This window comes from Tachyglossus aculeatus, unplaced genomic scaffold (genome assembly GCF_015852505.1).
Source record: "Tachyglossus aculeatus isolate mTacAcu1 unplaced genomic scaffold, mTacAcu1.pri SUPER_32, whole genome shotgun sequence".
Lineage (NCBI taxonomy): Eukaryota > Metazoa > Chordata > Mammalia > Monotremata > Tachyglossidae > Tachyglossus > Tachyglossus aculeatus.
In genome coordinates this window covers 4,133,255-4,154,622 of record NW_024044838.1, presented here as the reverse complement: position 1 = coordinate 4,154,622, position 21,368 = coordinate 4,133,255, and positions in this window count along the sequence as shown.

Below are 21,368 nucleotides of genomic sequence, written 5' to 3'. Positions count from 1 at the left end.
TACACTCCTCGGAAGCAGGGTGCCCTAGTGGAAAGCTTATGGAGCTGGGCGTCAAAGGACTTCACTATGAATCATTCAGTCAAGTGTCTAACCCTCAGTAGGTCTGTGATAGAATGAAAAGAACAAAATTGATTGCACGTTATCTCCTTTGGCCTGTAAACTTCTTGAGGGCCGGGGACAAGTGTCTTGTACTCTTCCAAGCATTTAGTACAATACCTACCACTGAGTAGGGGCTCAATGACTGCCAGTGACAGATTGATCTCATGAATCTCCATTATAATGCAAGTTTAAGGGAAGGAAAAGTATGATTTACTATTCATTCAATCGTACTTATTGAGCGCTTACTGTGTGCAGAGCACTGTAATGAGGGCTACTGTCGTATGTGTTTCAAGGATTTGAAGCAGCATGGCCTAGTGGAAAGAGCATGTGACTGGGAGTCAGAGGATCTGAGTTTTAATTCCGGCTCCTCCGCTTGTCTGTTGCGTGACCTCGGGCAAGTCACTTGACTTTTCTCTGATTCAGCCTCCTTGTAAAATGGGGATTAATAATAATGGCATTTATTAAGCGCATACTGTGTGCAAAGCACCGTTCTAAACAGTGCTGGGGAGGTTGCAAGGTGATCGGGTTGTCGCACAGTGGGCTCACAGTCTTAATCCCCATTTTCCAGATGAGGTAACTGAGGCACAGAGAAGTGAAGTGAGTAGCCCAACGTTACATAGCTGACAAATGACAGAGCAGGGATTTGAACCCATGACCTCTGACTCCAAAGCTCGCACTCTTTCCACTGAGCCACGCTGCTTCTTTGTTCCCATCTCTGTTCTCCCTCTTCTCTACACTGAAAAGCAAGTTAACTTCTCTGTGCCTCAGTTAACCTATCTGTAAATTGGGGATTAAAACCGTGAGCTCCTTGTGGGACACGGACTGTTTCCAATCCGATTATCTTGCATCTACCCCAGCGTTTAGTACAGGGCCTGGCGTGTGGTAGGTGTTTAGCAAATACCATAATAAGCAGAAAATGTAATAGACTGTGAGGCCAGTGTGGGACAGGAAATGTGTCCGAACTGATTTAGTTGTATCCACCCCTCTGCTTAGTACCAATGTCATAATGATAAAATAATAATAATAATAATAATAATAATAATAATAATGACAATAGTAATAATACTATTACTACTGAGTAATAGTACTGAGTATAGTGTTAGCACTAGGTAAGTGCTCAATAAATGCCACCAAGTGATCGATTGTGTACTGTGTTTTTTGTAGCTCCAAATTGCACGAAAATGGCTAACACAGAAAGTTTGTTTCTCTGGAGGATTGTGGGGAATATTTGCTACAATTAAAGAAGGTTGAAATCCTGATTCCATGCTTTTGTTTTTCCTAAATGGTATTTGCTGAATGCTTCCTATGTGCCAGGCACTGTACTAAGTGCTGGGGTAGATACAGGATAATCTGGTTGGAATAGTTAATATCCCTCATGAGGCCCACAGTAAATTTAACATTCCAGAGCAGGAGACTTTCCCAAACCTTTAGTACAATGCTCTGTACAGAGAAGAAATTCAATAAATACTATCATCTGATTGATACATATGCGTGTATATTTTCATTAATTGTTATATTTATCCTTATACATACCTACTCTTGTTCAATTTTTTATTCAACCATTTCATCCTGATGCATTTCCTGTTAAATCCTCATTTTTCCTTAGGCTTTTATTCTTTTAAATACTTTTAATCTCTCCTCCCATTAAATTGTAAGCTCCTTGAGGGCAAAGCAGTGTGTCTCTTGCTTCTCTTCAACTCTTCTCAGTGCTTACTATTTAGAGCTGAATGCTTAGTACAGTACAGAACTCAATGCTTAGCTCAGTACTATGGACACAGTCGTCTCTGGATAAACATCGCCGATTCATTGATCGGATAGGGGAAAAACCAGCTGTATACCAAACTTGTCCTGTATAGAAGTTTGGTGAATGGCCACCCTAGTGTGCATGTATGTATGCATAAGTATGTGTGAGAGTGTAGGTAATAAAGGTAATAATGATGGTATATGTTAAGTGCTTACTATGTGCCGAGCACTAAGTGATCGGGGAGATACAAGGTGATTAGGTTGCCCCACATGGGGCTCACTGTCTTCATCTCCATCTTACAGACGACAGAACTGAGGCACGGAGAAATTAAGTGACTTGTCAAACAGCTGACAAATGGAAGATCCGGGATTAGAACCCATGACCTCTGACTCCCAAGCTCGGGCTCATTCCACTAAGCCACGGTTGCTTCCCCCGTATAAGAATATGCTTATACATCTGCATATGTGTCCATGTATATATGTGAGTTTAGTCACGTGATTTGTGAGTGTGCATGCCTATCTAGGTACATATGCACATTCATGTATGCCCAAATACCTGTGGATGCATGTTTGCATACCGTATGTACCATATATACCGGGTGTATATGTGCAAACATATACATTTTGTTCTCTCTCTCTCTCTCTATATATATATATATTTATATATAACATATATATATGTTATTCAATTATATTTCATTCAATTTTATTTCATTCAATCGGATTTATTGAGTGCTTACTATGTGGAGAGCACTGTACTAAGCACTTGGGAGGGGACAATTCAGCAACAGAGATAATAATAATAATAATAATAATAATAATAATAATAATAATATTGGTATTTTTAAAGAGCTTTCTACGTGCCAAGCACTGTTCTAAGCGCTGGGGTAGATACAAGGGAATCAGTTTGTCCCATGTAAGGCTCACAGTCTTCATCCCCATTTTACATATGATGTTCTGCCGGTCTCAGCTCTGCAACATGGCCAAGATCCGCCCTTTCCTCTCCATCCAAACCGCTACCCTACTCGTTCAAGCTCTCATCCTATCCCGTCTGGACTATTGCATCGGCCTTCTCTCTGATCTCCCATCTTCGTGTCTCTCCCCACTTCAATCCATACTTCATGCTGCTGCCCGGATTGTCTTTGTCAAGAAATGCTCTGGGCATGTTACTCCCCTCCTCAAAAGTCTCCAGTGGCTACCAATCAATCTGTGCAACAGGCAGAAACTCCTCACCCTCGGCTTCAAGGCTCTCCATCACCTCTCCCCCTCCTGCCTCACCTCCCTTCCCTCTTTCTACAGCCCACCCCGCACTCTCCACTCCTCTGCCGCTAATCTCCTCACCGTGCCTCGTTCTCGCCTGTCCCGCCAACGACCTCCGGCCCAAGTCATCCCCCGGGCCTGGAATGCCCTCCCTCTGCCCATCCACCAAGCTAGCTCTCTTCCTCCCTTCAAGGCCCTACTGAGAGCTCACCTCCTCCAGGAGGCCTTCCCAGGCTGAGCCCCTTCCTTCCTCTCCCCCTCGTCCCCCTCTCCATCCCCCCATCTTACCTCCTTCCCTTCCCCACAGCAACTGTATATATGTATATATGTTTGTACATATTTATTACTCTATTTATTTATTTTACTTGTACATATCTATTCTATTTATTTTATTCTGTTAGTATGTTTGGTTTTGTTCTCTGTCTCCCCCTTTTAGACTGTGAGCCCACTGTTGGGTAGGGACTGTCTCTATATGTTGCCAACTTGTACTTCCCAAGGGCTTAGTACAGTGCTCTGCACACAGTAAGCGCTCAATAAATACGATTGATTGATTGATGTTACTGAGGCGCAGAGAAGATAAATGACTTGCCCAAGGCAACACAGCAGACAAGTGACAGAGTTGGGATTAGAACCCACGACCTCTGACTCCCAAGCCCAGTCTCTTTCCACTAAACCACAACAATCTGTACCCAACAGCAGGCTCACAGTCTACAAGGGGGGAGACAGACATCAGAACAAGTAAACAGGCATCAGTGGCATCAATATAAATAAGCAGAATTATAAATATATACACATCATGTCTATAATATATATATATACATATATATGTAAAGTGTATAATGTGTATAATGTATACATATGTGTGCATGTGGATGTGTAAGTCACTTCACTTTCCCTCATCTGTAAAATTAATCAATCAATCAATCAATCGTATTTATTGAGTGCTTACTGTGTGTAGAGCACTGTACTAAGCTCTAGATAGTACAAGTTGGCAACATATAGAGACGGTCGCTACCCAACATTGGGCTCACAGGAGAGTTTAAAATTAAGACTATGAGCCCCACGTGGGACAATCTGATTACCTGGTATCTACTCCAGTTCTTAGAACAGTGCTTGGCACGTAATAAATGCTTAATAAATACCATCATCAACGTTATTATCATTATTATTTGCACATATGTATGGCTGCAAACATACATATGCATATATGTATAGCACAAACATGTATGTGTGTGAGCATTTTTATGTATGTGTGTGTTAGTATGGGTCTCTTCACGTATGGATATAAATGTAAATGTATGTATATGTGTGCATATGTGTGTTTTCAATAACTTCGTCCATCACATTTTAACGAAGTCTCGAGGCCTAGGCAAGAATCCAACTAGTCAGCTGAGGAAAACTGTTCAAGGAGGCTCTGTCTGGGAGCTGAGAGCCGTGAGGACTTTGCTTCAATCAGCAATGAAGCTGGCTGATTTCCCCGGCCGACTCCATCCTCGGCCTCCTCTCCACTGGAACAGTGCCTGTGGTCACTCCTAGGACACAGCAGAGACGGGGGGAGAGGGTGTCTGCATCCTCCTGACCCCGCATCGGCCCTACCAGGGACCCTTCCTCCCTCCTTCTATTCCAGCAGCCCAAGAGCCACCAGAAGCAGTATCTGTTGCTCTGGCACTTGGCTCTCCCAGGCTAAAACTAGCTCAGTGGAAATTAGAAACCAAGCGCTGCACATTGAAGGGAGTCTCCTGTGGACTTGTTAAAAGTGCAACGCGTGGAGCACTTCAGAAAGTTATTTATAAGACACAAGAGGATGGACTTCCTAGCGAAGTCTCGGGGGCCTACTAGCTAGACAGAGCATTCGGCGACGGCTGCCCAGGGCTGAGGGAAAAGAAAAAAAGAGACTAAATCTGAAAAGTTTAGTCCCGGTCCCTAGAGGGAAATCAAGTCACGTGGAGTCCCGGTTCTCACGCAGTGAGGAGGGAGAGGCGGGGGAAATGAACAGCTGATGTGAAAGAATGCTGGACTTTATCCTGATTCCTTCTTGGGCCTGCTTCCTGCCTGCCCCTCCAAATTCCTCAGATCTGTGGACCCTGTCAGCACCCCTGGGCCAGCAGGAGGGATTTTATTTTCTCCTAGAGGGAATCCCCCCAGCTCACACCCAGACTGAGAGGTAGAGGAGGAACATGAGAAACTGCATGGCCTAGTGGCTAGAGCCCGGGCCTGAGAGTTAGAAGGACCTGGGTTCTATTTCCACCTCCTCCTCTTGTCTTTTGTTATACTTTGGTCAAGTCACAGCTCTGTGCCTCAGTCCCCTCATCTATAAAATGGGGATTAAGACCGGGCCCAACCTGATTAGCCTGTATCTACCCCAGTGCTTAGTACAGTGTCTGGTAAATAGTAAGTGCTTAACAGTGACTACCAACTCTGTTTTGCTGTAGTCTCCCAAATGTTTAGTCCACTGCTCTGCATACAGTAAGCACTCAATAAATTCCATTGATTGATTGTTTGACTGATTATCCTTTGTGATGCTGTCATATGTGGCTTTACCAATCCTAGCCTAGTTCAGGACTGAAAGACATGAGATATGGGTTCGAGAACTGGCACTGCTATTTTTGGCTGTGTGGCTTTTGGAAAGCCCCTTAACTTCTCTGTGCCTCAGTTTTCTCATTGGTAAAATGGGGAGACAATACCCGTTTTCCCTCCCTCTTAGAATATTAGTGCAGGGACTGTGTCCAATCAATTTATCTTATATCCATCTCAGCACTTATAGCACGGTGCTGGGTCCATAAAAACAGCGTTATAAAAATTCCGTAGGGGTATATGCTGAGGAAAGGAAAAAAGTACAAAAGTGCAAAGACGTATTGGAAGAAAAGGTTGGGAAATAGTCTGAGAAGTCTTCCCGGAGGAGATGGGTTTTTTTTTAGGGTGAGGTTTGAAATTGAATTCACTGAGTCCAGTTCCCTTCTGTGGTATTAAAAGTATTAATTAAGTGTCCATTGTTGGCAATGCACTATATTAAGCACTTGGGAAAGTTCACCAGGAAGAAAAGCGCTTAGTACAGGGTTCTGAGTTCCAATCCCAGCTCTTTCTGTTGCATGACCTTGGGCAAGTCATTTCACTGCTCAGGGCCTTAGTTTCCTCATCTGTAAAACGGGGATTAAATACCTGTTCCCCCCTCTATACTGTGAGCTTATTGTGGTCAGGGAATGTGTCTACCAACTCCGTTATATTGTACTCTCCCAAGCGCTTAGTACAATGTCTGCACATGGTAAGCACTCAATAAATACCATTGATTGATTCATTCCCCTAGACCATAAACTCATTGTGGGCAGGGAATGTGTCTGCCAATTCTGTTATATTGTACTCTCCCAAGCGCTTAGTACAATGCTCCGCACACAGGAAGTGCTCAATAAATATGATTGACTGATTGATTGAAGGATTCTCCCTCCTACCTAGCCTGTGAGCCTCATGTAAAACAGGAACTGTGCCCAGCTTGATTATCTTATATTTCTCCCAATGTTTAGTAGAGAGATTGGCAAAGAGTAAGTGCTTAACAAATACCACTACTATTATTATTGTTATGAGTCTGTTTATTATTAACTGGTATTAATAATAAAACTCATCTATTAAATTATGATTAATAAAAATAAGCTTCCTCAGAACTTTGGCTCATCTATCTCGCCGCCAACCCCTTTCCCACATCTGCCCCCTCACCTGGAACTCCCTTCCCCTCTAGACCTCCACTCTGCCCACCTTTAAAACCTTACTGAAGACACATCTCTTCCATGAGGCCTTCCCTGATTAAGCCCTCTTTTCCCCACCTCCCTTTCCCTTCTTCATTGTCTAACCCTTGGATCTGTGACCTCTGGGCAGCCCTTACCACTTACGTACACATCTATTAATTATGTATTAATACTTTATTTATATTCATGCCTGTCTTCCCTCTAGACTGTTAACTCGTCATGGGCAGGGAATGTGTCTACCACTCTGTTATATTGTACTCTCCCAGGCTCTTAGTACAGTGCTGAGCCCACAGTAAGTGCTCAATAAATACCATTGATGTTGATGATGATATAATAGTTATGGCATTTGTTAAGCACTTACTATGTGCTAAGAACTGTACTGAGCACTGGGGAAGATAGAAGATTATAAAGCCTGGCAAAGATTTGGCCCCAGATTACCTTTATAGTAAGGATAATTGTGGAATTTGTTAAACATTCACTATTTGCCAAGCAGCTTGGGAGTCAGGAGGACTTGGGTTCTAAACCTGGTAACTTCACGTGTCTGTTGCGTGACCTTGGGAAAATCACTTCAGCTTCCTGCACTTCAGTTGCCTCATCTGTAAAATGAGACCCATGTGGTTCATGGATATTGTCCAAGCTGATTACCTTTTATCTACCCCAGTGCATAGAACAGTGCCTGACACATAGTAAGAATTTAACAAATACCATTAAAAAAATACAAGACAATCATGTCAGACATAGTTCCCATCCTACACTGGGTTCAGAAGAGAGAGGGAGAACAGGGCTTTTATCCACTTTTATCCCCATTTTACACATGAGGAAACCGAGGCCTAGAGAAGTTAAGTGACTTGTCCGAGCTCACACAGAACTAGCGGAGCCAAGATTAGAGGCCAGGATTCATGACTTCATGTCTTGTCTTCTTTCCAGTAGCAGACATTTAATTTAAGCCCTTCAACCTCTCGCCACATGTCCGTGACTCCAGCTGTCACGTTTTCTCATCTGTGCAGTGGGGATTGGCGCATAGTAAGTGCTTAACAAACAAATACCTTTAAAAAGCCTCAAAATACCTTCTCTCCCTTCCCTTTAGACTGGTGAGCACCATCTAGTTCGGGAACTGTGTCTGACCTGATTATCTTGTTTCTATTTCAGCACGTAGTACAGTGCTTGGCACATAAGAAGTGCTTAACAAATAACAAAATTTAAATAATTATACCAAATAATAATAAAAACACCAGTACTAAAAGTGGGTAATTTTATCAACAGGATAATGCTCTTACCACCAACAGATTTCATATAGATAAAGTTTCTTCTCATGGTGTTTGTTAAATATCATTAATTGATAAGCAGTGTGGCTCAGTGGAAAAGAGTACGGGCTTTGGAGGTAGAGGTCATGGGTTCAAATCTCAGCTCTGCCAATTGTCATCTGTGTGACTTTGGGCAAGTCACTTAACTTCTCTTTGCCTTAGTTACCTCATCTGTAAAATAGGGCTTAAGACTAAGCCCCCCGTGGGACAGCCTGATCACCTTGTAACCTCCCCAGTTCTTAGACAGTACTTTGCACATAGTAAGCACTTAATAAATGCCATCATTATTATTATTAAACGCTTGCTCTGTGCCAAGCACTGAACGAAATGCTGGGCAGATACGAGCTAATCAGGTTGGACACAATCCCTGTCCCACATGGGGCTCATGCTCTTCATTCATTCATTCACTCATTCAATCGTATTCATTGAGTGCTTACTGTGTGCAGAGCACTGTCCGAAGCGTTTGGAAAGTACAATTCAAGAATAGAGACAATCTCTACTCACACAAGGTTTACAGTCTGGAGAGGGTCGAGGGGAGACGGACATTAAATCAAGTAAACAGGCATCAATATAAATAAATAAAATTATAGATACATACACATCAAAACAATTATACAGGCGTCAATATAAATTAATAGAATTATACATCCATACATATATTCATAAATACATAAGTTCTGTGGGGTGCGGAGTTGGGGGGAAGAGCGAAGGGAGTGAGGTAAAGTGATGCAGATGGGAGGGGGAGCTGAGGAAAAGGGGGGTTTAGTCTAGGAAGGCCAGTTTCTGCTGAGACGAAGGCCGATCTGTTTACAGACACAACCTTTACTGCTTCTGATTCTTTCTCCTGTTTCTTGTTGTTGTTAAGAACTTACCATGGACCAGACACTGTAGTAAGGGCTGGGATCAATGCAAAATAATCAAGTTAATCCTTAATCTCCCAATTTTACAGGTCGGCTAACTGAGGCCCAGAGTGGTGGAGCTGGGATTAGAATCCAGGTCCTTCTGATTCTTGCTACATGTCCCTAAATCCTCTGATTGATGGATCAATTTATGGTGTATATTGAGAATTTACTTGCTGCAGAGCACTGTGGGAAATGGAGCTAAAGCTTTTATTACTCATTTGACTGTAACTCCCCAAGGTGTGTGAGTGGGGTGACACGGAGTGGGGGTCGTATCTTCTAACTCTTCCGTGTTCTCCTAAGCACACAATGTTCTGTCCATGAAAAATGATATTGATTGGTTACAGGATGGCCAGGTGGAAAGAGCTTGGGCTTTGGGAGTCAGAGGATTAGAGTTCTAACTCCAATCCTAGCTCTATGATTTATCTGCTGGGTCACTTTGGGCAAGTTACTTAAATTATTTGTGCCTCAGTTCCCTTATCCGTAAAATGAGGATTAAGACTTTGAGCCACTCGTGGGACAGCGACTATGTCTGAAATGATTAGCCTGAACATATCCCAGCGCTTAAGACAATGCCTGGCACATAGTAAGCGCTTTACAAATAACACACACACACACACACACACACACACACACACACACACACACACACACAAAGATTAGATCACCCCCATTCCTTGTTCCAAGATTGCATTTTTATCTTGCATCTATTTCAGCATTTAACCTCTAGAAAGTGCTTCCTAAATATCATTTTTCTTCATAGCAGTCATTGTTATATTATTATATATAGTGTAAAGCAATTATTATGGGTATCAGATAGCACTTTTTTTTCCAAAGCCTTTGCCTAGTGGGAAAGCCCGGGCCTGGGAGTCAGAGGACTGGGTTCTAATTCCAGCTCTGCCTCTTGCCTGCTCTGTGACCTTGGACATTTGCTTCTATGTGCACCTGTTTCTTCTTCTCTAAAATGGGGATTCAATAACTGTCCTCCCTCTGTGAGTTCCATATGGGATAGGGACTGTGCCCAACCTAATTACCTTGCATATTCTCCAGCATTTAGTGCAGTGCCTGGAGCATAGTAAGCGCTTAACAAATGCCATTAAAAAACAACAAAAAGGCAGCTACAAATATCATTAGGCAGCTACATACATGCGTTCCTCAGGGGCGGTTATTTTAGGTAGGTGGTCCTGCCGCGGGAGAATAACGGAGAATAAATCAATCAGAGACTCGGTTTCCTCTGCAATCGACCACAGAGCCCACCAGTCAGGGAGATGGCTTCTCATTAATGCTTAATTAACCGACTGATGTGTTTATCGTGGATGAGAAGTTTCCAGACTGCAGAGGCGAAGTTTGAAGATGCCCCTGCTGGGGATGTGTCTGTTGCTTCCAGGATGGGCCACAGGGGACAATTAGGAGGCGGGATTATCGGATTCTGCTATGGAATTTCCTCGGTTTCTCGGTTGGCTGTTGACTTACTTTGGTTCCCAGTCCCCGGAGTGGAGGGCTCTAGGAGAAGCTCAATGGAGACTGGACCGGAGCAGATGAAGTGACCATCAAAGCCATTAATAATAATAACGATGGCATATGCTAAGCACTTACTACCTGTGAGGCACTGTACTAAGCGCTGAGCTGGATAGGAGCAAACTGAGTTGGACATAGACCCTGTCCCATATGGGGCTCACAGTTTCATGACAAGCAGGAGACGGTCGAACTCTCACCAGGATGTGATGTTGGTCATTTTCTTACTTTTACCTCTTAAAGCCGTCAGTCAATTAGTTGGTCAATTATATTTATTGAGTGCTTGCTGTATGCAGAGCACTGCCCTAAGTGCTTGGGAGAGTACAATATAACAATGAACAGTCACATTTCCTGCCAACAATGAGTTTACAGTCTAGAGGGGAAGACAGACATTGATAGAAATAAATCAGTTACAGATATGGACATCAGTGCAGTGGGGCTGGGAGGGTATGAATAAAGGGAACAGGTCAGGGTAATGCAGAAGGGAGTGGGAGAAGAAGAAAGGAGGGCTTAGTCAGGGAAGGCCTCTTGGAGGAGTTGGGCCTTCCATAAAACTCTGAAGGAGGGGAGAGTGTGTGTCTGTTGGATATAAAGGGAAGCACCATGGCCTAGTGGCAAGAGCACGGGCTTGGGAGTCAGAGGACGTGGGTTCTAATCCCGACTCCCCCACCCATCTGCTGTGTGACCTTGGGCAAGTCACTTAACTACCCTGTGCTTCAGTTAACCTCCTCTGTAAAATGGAGATTAAGACTGTGAGCTCCATGTGGGACAAACTGATTGCCTGTAGCTACGCCAGAACTTAGAACAGTGCTAGGTCCATAGTAAGTGCTTAATAAATACTATCATTATTATTTTTATTATTATTTGAAGAGGAAGATCGTTCCAGGACAGAGGCAGGGTGTTGGCAATGACGTATGCATTCATTCATTCATCCATTCATTCATTCAGTCGTATTTATTGAGCGCTTACTGTGTGTACTTGGAAAGTACAATTCGGCAACAGACAGAATCCCTACCCAACAACGGGCTCACAGTCCAGAAAGGGGAGACAGACAACAAAGCAAAACATGTATACTGGCATCAAAAGCATCAAAATAGATAAATAGAATTAGAGATACATGCATACCATTAATAAAATAAATAGAATAATAAGTACGTACAAAGCTGGAGGTCCATTGAGAAGGTTGGCATTAGAGGAGCGAGTGTGCCAGCTGGGAGTGTAACAGCATTAGCAGACATCCCGAGTCCTTATAGACTTCTCTTACTCTTACCTCTTACAGTGGGGTTTGTCCCACAGAAACACCCTCCATGCCTGTACATGATGTCCAGACCTGTGGAGAGTTTAAGTGCTGTTCTTCATGTGGTCAATCGATCCACCAATCTATTGTGTTTATTGGGTGCTTACTGCGTGCACAGCACGGTACTGAATGCATGGGAGAGGATAATATATCAGAGATGGTGGACATATTCCCTGCCCACAAGGAATCAATCAATAGATAGATCTGTGGTGTTTATTGAGCACTTACTGTACTAAGCACATGGAAAAGTCCCATACAGCAGAATTGGTAGACACACTCCCTTCCTACGTCGACCTTACAGCCTACATGGCAATGTAGTAAGGGGGGAGCAGATGGCCTTTCAGTCAATCAAAGAGTCGGTGGTATTTATTTAGTGCTTACTGTGTGCTGAGCACAGTTCTATCGTTGGGAGAGTACGATACAATAGAATTAGCAGACCCGTTCCTTATCCACAACAAGTGACTGAATGAATCAATGGTATTTATTGAGTGCTTACTATGTGCAGACCTCTGTACTAATATTTGAGAGAGTACAATACAATAGAATTAGCAGACATGTTTCCTGCCCACAGTCAATCAATGGTATTTACTGAGCAGCGTGGCTTATTGGAACGAACACGATTTTGAGAGTAAGAGGACGTGGGTTCTAATCCCCGCTCTGCCACATGCAAGCTGTGTGACTTTGGGCAGGTCACTTCACTTCTCTGTGCCTCAGTTCTCTGTGCCTCATCTGTAAAATGGGGATTAAAAGTGTGAGCCACATGTGGGACAACCTGATTACCCTGTATTTACTCCAGCGCTTAGAACAGTGCTTAGCACATAGTTCGCACTTAACAAATACCACTACTATTATTATTATTATTATTGAATGCCTACTATTTGCAGTGTACTATCCTAAGCACTTCCATTCATTCATTTTTTCATTCAATCATATTTATTGCACACTTACTGTGTGCAAAGCACTATATTAAGTGCTTGGGACAGTATGACACAGCATTAAACAGACACATTCTCGGCCCACAATGAGCCTAGAGGGTCTAGAGGGTGTGACAGACATTAATATGAATAAATAAAGAAATTACAGATATGGACATAAGTGCTGTGGGGCTGGGAGAGGAGATAAATAAAGTAAGACCTGGCAGGTCTTACTCTGTGCCGAGCACTGTGATCATCACGGGGATGATAATAATAATGATAAATGTGGTATTTGTTAAGCGCTTACTATGTGCTAAGCACGGTTCTAAGCCATGGGGAAGATACAAAATGATCAGGTCGGATTCAGTCCCTGTCCCAACTCGGGGCTCATAGTCTTAATCTCCATTTTTACGGATGAAGTTACTAAGGCACAGAGAAGTCAAGCTATTTGCACCAGGACACACAGCAGACATTTGGCATTCAGGATTAAAAGTCAGGTCTTTCTGGTTCCCAGGCCCGGTACCAATCAACTAGATCATGCTACTTCTTAGTGTGGCCTATTGAATAATTTATGAGCACGTTTTGTTTCCAGAGACCTATATTAAGTGTTTTGGAGAGTAGACTTGTTGTGGTAGACACAATTCCTGTCCATGAGGTACTTACAATCCGCAGTGGACTGTATGAAGTGCTTGGAAACTAAAACCCAATCTCTGGCCACAGTCTACCAAACTGTGGTATTTGTTAAGCCCTTACTACCTATCAAGCACTGTTCATAGTGCTGGGGATAATACAAGATAATCAGTTCAGACACGGTCCCTGTCCCACGTAGATGTCACATTTCGAGGGAGAATAGATATTTAATCCCCATTTCATAGATGAGGGAACTGAGGCACAGAGAAGTGAAGTTACTTGCCCAGTGTCATCCATCAGGCAAGTGGTTGAACGGATCAGAATCCAGGCCATCTGATCTGTGCTATTTCCACTGGCCCTCGCTGCCTCAGTCTAATACCTGCAGTGCGTGTAATGAGCAATACAACACATTGAATTTGATGATTTTATGTTTCACAAATAGTTCAGAGGGTCAGCGAAATGACACCAAGAAGGGGAAGTGGCAGGTGGTCAACAGGTTTGTGTGTTGGCTGGTTTCTCCATTCTGCAGGTCCAAAGACTGGGGAGACCCTTCAGCCCACCCTCTTCTTTTTAAATTTTTATGGTGTTTAAATGCTGCCTGTGTGCCAGCCACTGTACTAAGCACCGGGGTACCAACAAGCTACATTAGGTTGGACACAGTCCCTGTCCCAAATGGGGCTCACAGGCTTAATCCCCATTTCATAGATGAGGTAACTGAGGAAGAAAGAAATAAAGTGACTTGTCCCAGGTCACACAGCAGACAAGTGGCAGAGTTGGGATTAGAATCCATGGCCTTACAACTCCCTGGCCCGAGCTCTATCCACTAGGTCCTGCTTCTTCTGCTCGAAGGGAGGATGGAGCTATAGGTGACTGACGAGGATGAATAGAATCAAGGTCGACATATGGAAAGGAAGGGGATAATGAGGTCAGAGAGAATCAGATAGGATGTGTCATCACCTTAACTTTATTCCTCTCCTTCTACCAGTTTGCTCTCGTGCCCCTGACCTGATTAAATGGAAGACGTTTGGAGCCTTGAGGGAAGTAGGGAGAGATGGAGCCAGGAAGTCAATGACGATAATAATAATAAGGATAATGACATTTGTTAAGCGCTTTATATGTGCCAAGCACTGTTCTAAGTACTGGGGTAGATACGAGGTAATCGGCTTGTCCCACGAGGGGTTTACAGTCTTCATCCCCATTTTACAGACGAGGTAACTGAGGCACAGAGAAGTTAAGTGACTTGCTTAAACTCACACGGCTGGTAAGTGGCAGAACCAGGATTAGAACCCACATCCTCTTACTCCCAAACCCATGTTCTTTCAACTAAGCCACGCTGCTTCTCGACCAACCTCCAAAGCACTATGCTAAGCACTGGATGTAGATAGGGAGGCAGCGTGGCCCAGTGGAGAAAGCACAGGACAGAAAATGAGGAAACCTGGGTTCTATGTCTGTCTCCCCCTCTAGACCTCTCGTTGAGTGCAGGGAATGTGCCTGTTGCATTGTTATGTTGTCCTCTCCCAAGCACTAGGTACACAGTAAGCGTTCAATAAACACGATTTATTGACTAATTCCTCTGCGCTGTAAGCTCACTGTGGGGAGGGAATGTATCTATCACTCTACTGCCCTGTGATCTCCCAAGTGCTCTGTTCACAGTAAGCACTCAATAAATACCATTGATTGATTGAGGTGGGGATGGGGTGATGATTCTGCCGGAGCAGGTGGCCGAAGAGGGATGAGTAGTGTTATAAGTGCTTAGTACAGCGCTCTGCACAGAGTAAGCACTCAATAAATACGATGGAATGAATTTAATCTCGGGTCAGATGAGATGATAAGGCCCATGGTTTCAAATGGAGGTGTAACCTAAACGTGACAGTCTCAAACGTCAATGACTTTCCCGGTGCTCAGTTGCCTAAACAGGACCACGGCTTATTTAAAAGTTCAATTATGGCGGGATCGGGTTTTATTTCCGGGAAAGACATCGCCTCCTCAGGACCATCCCCAGGGCGGCCTTCACGTCACGGTTCCTCAGGCTGTAGATGAGGGGGTTCAGGGCGGGGGGCACCATGGCTTAGAACACGGACACCAGCAGGCCCGGCGTCAAGGGGGAGAGGGACGGCGACTTCAAGTGGAAGGAGGAGGCTGTGGTGAAGAAAACAGCGGTGACGGCAAGGTGGGGCAAGCAGGTGGAGAAGCCTACGGCCCGGCTCTCGGCGGCCGGCATCATCAGTACGGTCTGAAAGATGCACACGTACAGGACGACGATGAAGGCCAAGAACATCACCCCCAGGGAGACACTGCTGGTCATGTTCGCGTCAAGAGCAAGAGATAAAGCAAGAGACCTTTACTAAGGAGGGGTTATCGCGGAAGAATTGGTGAAGCGCGGTGATCTGCAGAAGAACAGGGAGAAAGTACCAGCTGAGAACAAGCCTCCAAACAGTCGCCCGCTGAGCCAGGAGGAGGCGGCCATCTTCCCCCGGGTCCCGGGAGCCATGAGGACCTCGCAGCTCGGGGGAGACCGTTGCTCCCCGGGGTTTCGGGGGCAACTCTCGGGTTCTTACCCTCTCCGGGTCTTCGGACGTCTCCGGACGCAGGCTGCGCGTTCACACCAGGAAGAGTCAGCCAGAGGTCCAAAGCTTGGTTGCCGTTTATTTGCTATCAGCGATTACATGGCTAATAAAGAGAGAGAGAACGAGAGAGAGAGAGAAAGGGAGGGAGAGAGGGCACCTGTGTGTGTCCCCCCTTGTCTTGTTCATCTCTTATATCCCCCGTTGCCCGGGGGCAGGGTTTTCTCAGGCCATGTAGCACACTCACTCGCCACCCTCCAGCCACTAGCCTAGCAACAGCTCTGTCCATCACGAAGCGTTTGCTCTTGCTGGCCCCCAGCCACCCGTTGCCAACCATCGCTGGCTGCGGATATGGCCTTGAGGTTGCCTCCGAGCTTTGCAGGTGCAAGCTTGTTTTTCTTGCCCTGGTCCCTTTATCTCCTGTTGTTGAGTCTGTTTGGCCTTGAGCCGTTGGGTACGGTTTGTGTGCACATACTCCCTGTCTCAGTGCTTTCCCACGCTCCCCACGGAGACAGATGGTGGTGTAGCGGTCGTAGGACATGGCCGTGAGGACGAACACCTCTGAGCCGGCAAACCAGACCACGGAGAAGACTTGTGTGACAGAGCCCAGGAGGGAGATTTCTCTAGGGCCGGCCAGGGAGTTGTGGGTGGATTTGGGGACGGTGACGGAGATGAGGCAGAGGTCGGGGATGGACCGGTTCCTGAGGAAGAAGTACATAGGTGTGTGGAGGTACCGGTCGAGGGCGGTAATGGCGACGATGAGGAGATTATTTCAGGGAACTGTGATAAATACTGGGGTAGATTGATAGTCCGAGAGGCAGAAAGGTGACCTAGTGGAAAGGGCACGGACTTGTTAGTAGATTTCGGTTCTGATCTGATTTTGGTTCTGATCTCTGTCCTGCTCTTGGCCTGAGACCTTGGGCAAGTCACTTATTCCCTTGGTGCCTAGGTTTTCTGGTCTGTAAAATGGAGAGGTTTTATGTGCTCACCCCAAGTGTTGGCCTGGAAGCCCCATGTGGGTCAGGGACCATGCCCTATCTGTTTACTCTCAGTCAGTCAGTCAGTCAAATACTCTAGCCTGGAACGCCCTTCACTCCTGAAATCCGCCAATCTAGCACACTTCCCCCCTTCAAAGCCCTACTGAAAGCTCACCTTCTCCAGGAGGTCTTCTCCATATCATCTGCTGTCTTTCCCCTCCCCATCTCCCCGACTTGCTTCCTTTGCTCTACCCCCTCCCAGCCCCCTGGCACGTGTTCATACTAATTTTATTCATTTTTATTGATGTGTATGTAGCTATACTTTTATTTATTTATAATGATGCTACTGATGCCTGTTTACTTGTTTTGATGTCTGTCTGGCCCCTTCTAGACTGTGGGAGGGGAGACACTTACCACGTACCATTATGAAAAAAATAATCAGAGAAGGTCCCGTGAATTTAACAGAGTTTCAGAAAGGGTATTTGTAGATGGGAAGCCCTGTGCTCATTAAATACGATGGAATGAGTGAATGAATGAATTTGACAGATTAAGTCCTTGCCTCGAATCCATTCGTTCTTCCTTCCATCCATCTTTCCTACTATCCATCCGTCTATCTGTCTGGCTGTTCACCCATCTGTTTGTCCATCCATCCATCCATCCATCCATCCATCCATCCATCCATCCGTCCGTCCGTCCATCCATCCATCCATCCATCCATCCATCCATCCATCCATCAATCCATCCATCCATCCATCCATCCATCCATCCATCCATCCATTACAATAGTAATAGTGGTATTTGCTAAGCACTTACTCTGTGCCAGGGATTGTACTACATGTTGGGGAGGTTACAAACTAATCAGGTTTTAGAGAGTCCCTATACCAGATGGGGCTCACAGTCTAAATTCCTATTTTACAAATTTGATAACTGAGGGACAGAGAGGCGAAGTGCCTTGCCTCAGGTCACACAGCAAACCCTCTCATTCATCCATCCATCTATCCATCCATCTACCCACCCACCCTTCCATCCATTCATCCACCCAACAACCCATCCATGCATCCATCTATCAATCCATCCATCCATCAATCGATGCTATTTACATCCTGGGTGTAAAGTACTGTAGTGAACCCTTCAGAGAGATTAAAATAAACACCATCCCTGCTTTCCAAGAGCTTCAAATCTAAGAGCAGAGATGGACCAAGAATTAATTAAGGAGAGTATGAAGAAGAGAATAATAATAATAATAATAATAATAATAATAATGGCATTTGTTAAGCGCTTACTATGTGCAAAGCACTGTTCTAAGAACTGGGGAGGATACAAGGTGATCAGGTTGTCCCACAGAGGGCTCACAGTCTTAATCCCCATTTCCCAGATGAGGGAACTGAGGCCCAGAGAAGTGAAGTGACTTGCCCAAAGTCACACAGCTGACAATTGGCGGAGCCGGGATTTGAACCCATGACCTCTGACTCCAAAGCCTGTGCTCTTTCCACTGAGCCACGCTGCTTCTCATGGAATGGAATGGAAAGTATGGTTAATAGATGACTATGTGCTTCAAGAATACATTTTATAAAAGCCACTATGAACAAAGCTATAATAGTGGGTGTGAGTGCAGAAATGGGGAAGTGGTCTAAGATGTTGATTGGTAGCTGGTAGAAGATGACTTTAGGAGAAGAAAAATGAATCGTGTGAGGCATCGTGTAAGTGATGGGATGACGGAGGGGCTTTGAAGGTGGGGAAAATTGTGCTCTGATGGACTGGAAGGGGGCAGGCGGAAATGTAGGCTGAAAAATTATTTCTCCATTTTCCATCATTGAGATATTTTGAAAGGGGACAGGGCCATTCAGAGGAGAGAATGCAGTGACCTCCTCACCCCAATTTGGTACAGTGTCTCAGCTCTGAGATAGAAGAGGACGAACCCTAGGCTAGAACCTATTCCTCCTGAACAGGGATTTTCCCGTCGTGTCCACCCAGCCAGTATCAGTGATTCCTTCCCATCACCCTGTTCTCAGAACCCCTCACACCTCCCAAACAGAAAATAATAATCACAATAATAATAATAATTGCATTTGTTAAGCGCTTACTACGTGTCAAGCACTGTTCTAAGTGCCTGGGTAGGCACAACTTAATCAGGTTGTCCCACCTGAGATTCACAGTGTTAATCCCCATTTTCCAGATGAGGTTACTGAGGCCCACAGAAGTTAAGTGGCTTGCCCAAAGTCACATAGCAGACAAGTGGCGGATCCAGGATTAGAACCCACTTCCTCTGACTTCCAAGCCTGGATTCTTGCCACTAAGTCATGATGCTTCTCATGCTGCTTCTCTGAGTTGATCCCACAAACCTGTTAGGGGGAGGGTGTTAGGATGGATTGAAAGTCATTTCTCTCTCTAGATTTGCAATCAGAAAACGTCAGAAAATACAACTAATTAAATGACCGATTGATTGTTTGAGGCCTAGTCGCTGGAGCATGGACCTAGGAGTCAGACTGGCGTGGGTTCTAATCTCGGCTCTTCTACCTTTCTGCTGCGTGACCTTGGGCAAGTCTCTTCCCTTCTCTGGGCCTCAGGTCCCTCATCTGTAAAATGGGGATTGAGACTGAACCCCATGTGGGACAGGGACTCTGTCCAGGCTGATTAGCTTATATCGAATACCAGGACTTAGTACAGTGTGTGGCACATAGTAAGTGCTTACCAGGTACCACTGAAGAAAAAAAGAAGCTGAAACGGCCACCTGTTGACCCAGATGGTCACTAACAGCCGTTACCGTTAGGATGCTGTTACCATGGGAACCCTGCAATCAAGTGCCTTCACCGGATCTTCATTTCTGTGGGGACTCAAAGACTGTGGGGATTAACCTCCATGATCTGATCCTCCGAGGACCCCCTCGGAGCAGCGGCGACTTTATCTATGGGGATGGGGAACCTGTCCGGAAAGCGCATTTCAGTTTATGCAGAACTGCAGAGAGAGACTGACAGCTCCTTGCTATCCCTCCGTGGCCACTGCATCCAGGGGTCCGAGGAGAGAAGGGGGATTAGCCCAGCCCAGAGTGGGTCGGAGGTCCCCCAGCCCCACGCTGGCCTGGTGAGAGTGCCCGGGGGTGGAGAGGGGCAGGGAAGGACCATAAGGCTAATCGCTGTGAGTGTAAGGGTCTCTCCGGGAAGATGTTCGTACTCGGGGTCCAGGATGGAGTTGGAACAAGGGCTGTGTATACAAGCAGAGAGAAATCATTTGCCCCTACGGTAGCCCCCTGATCTCCTCCATCCACTGCCCAAATCCCGGCTACCATAGCTGCCGGGCAAAGGGATTATGGCATGGCGTCATGGCCGTGGTGATTTCAAGCATCAGCTCAAACCTCCGGGAAGAGACAAGAGGGTATGACTGTGACTGCACCAACCAGATGCTTCACAACTAATTCCTCCTCACAAGACATCCCCCCCCCCCAAATCTTGGGAGGATGAAAGAGAGAAGGAGTGTGGCCTAGTGGATACAACGTGGGCTTGGAGTCAGAGGACATCAGTTCTAACAACGGCTCCACCTCTTTTTATTTTTTAATGGTATTTGTTATGCGCTTACTATGTGTCAAATATCGTTCCAAGCACAGGGCAAATTAATCAGTACCCTGTACCTCATGGGGCTCACAGTCTGAGCAGGAAGGAGACAGGAGAACTGAGACACAGAGAAGATAGGTGACTTCCCCAAGGTCTCAGAGAAAGCAATTGGCAGAGTTGGAATTAAAGCCCATGCCCATCCTCTTTCCACTGGGCCAGGCTACTTCTCTTCTGGGTGATTTGGGGCAAGTTACTTCGCTTCTCTGTGCCTCAGTTCCCTCATCTGTAAGATGGAGACTGAGACTGTGAGCCCAGTGTGGACAGTGACTGCGACCCACCCAATTTTCTTGTATTCACCCCAGAGTTTAGTACATTGCCTGGCATGTAATGAGAGCTTAAGAAATACTATAAAAAGGGAGGTAAAAGGCATGATCTCTGCCCTCAAAGAATTCCCAGTCTAATAGGCTAGATAGGCAAAATGTCATCTACAATTGGGAGGGGAAAAGAATGGAACAATGTATATGTGGATGCGAATCAGCCTGGCTTAGTGCAAAGAGCAGGGGCTTGGGAATCACACGTTTTGCGCTCTAATCCCAGCTCCGCCACTTGTCAGCTGTGTGATTTAGGGCAAGTCACTTCACTTTTCTGTTACTCTGTTACCTCATCTGTCAAATGGCAATTAAGACTGTGAGTCCCATGTGGGACAACCTGATTACCTTCTTTCTCCCCCAGTGCATAGGACAGTGCTTGGCACATCGTAAGCGCTTAACAAATACTATCAATATTATTATTAGTAATTATTATTATTTTTGAATGCTTAATGTGTGCAGAGCACTAAACTGGGTGCTGAGGAGAGTACCCTATGAAAGAGTTGGTAAACA